Below are 533 nucleotides of genomic sequence, written 5' to 3'. Positions count from 1 at the left end.
GGAGTATTGGTATGGGCTGCATGGGCACATGTTAATTTTATGAGCTAATTTGTACGACATTGTGATTGCCAGTATCATTCAAAAAATTTCAGAGGAACCTGAAGATACTTATGTATCCATTGCCACTGGCTACAAGCCCACAGTGTGGCTCAGTTGAGGTTGCCTCATTTACAAGGATCTATCTGATATGAAATGCTTACCTAAACCCATCATTTGAACCCATTCTGAGTTCTCTGACAGAGACTCCTATATCCTCTATGTAAAAGGGCTAATACCTCACTTATACACAGCCTAGACACAGAAAGTATCAAGACCTATCAGGGCAAAGCCAAACTGTCCAGCTTTGTGTCCCTATTCTGGATCCTCCTCACTGGAACTCTAGAGGACACAATCTGGTTGACCTGTTGCTTGTCCATGATTCTTTCATGTCTTCATGCCTGCAGTTTATAACCTACCCCCTGACTGCTGTTACAGCTTCCCATGGCAGGACTCTGTCTCTATTTCTCCTTCAAATCCACACATGATTTCCCCAT

This window comes from Mastomys coucha, unplaced genomic scaffold, assembly GCF_008632895.1.
Source record: "Mastomys coucha isolate ucsf_1 unplaced genomic scaffold, UCSF_Mcou_1 pScaffold16, whole genome shotgun sequence".
In the NCBI taxonomy this organism is placed as follows: Eukaryota; Metazoa; Chordata; class Mammalia; order Rodentia; family Muridae; genus Mastomys; species Mastomys coucha.
Note: the sequence above shows the minus strand (reverse complement) of the source record.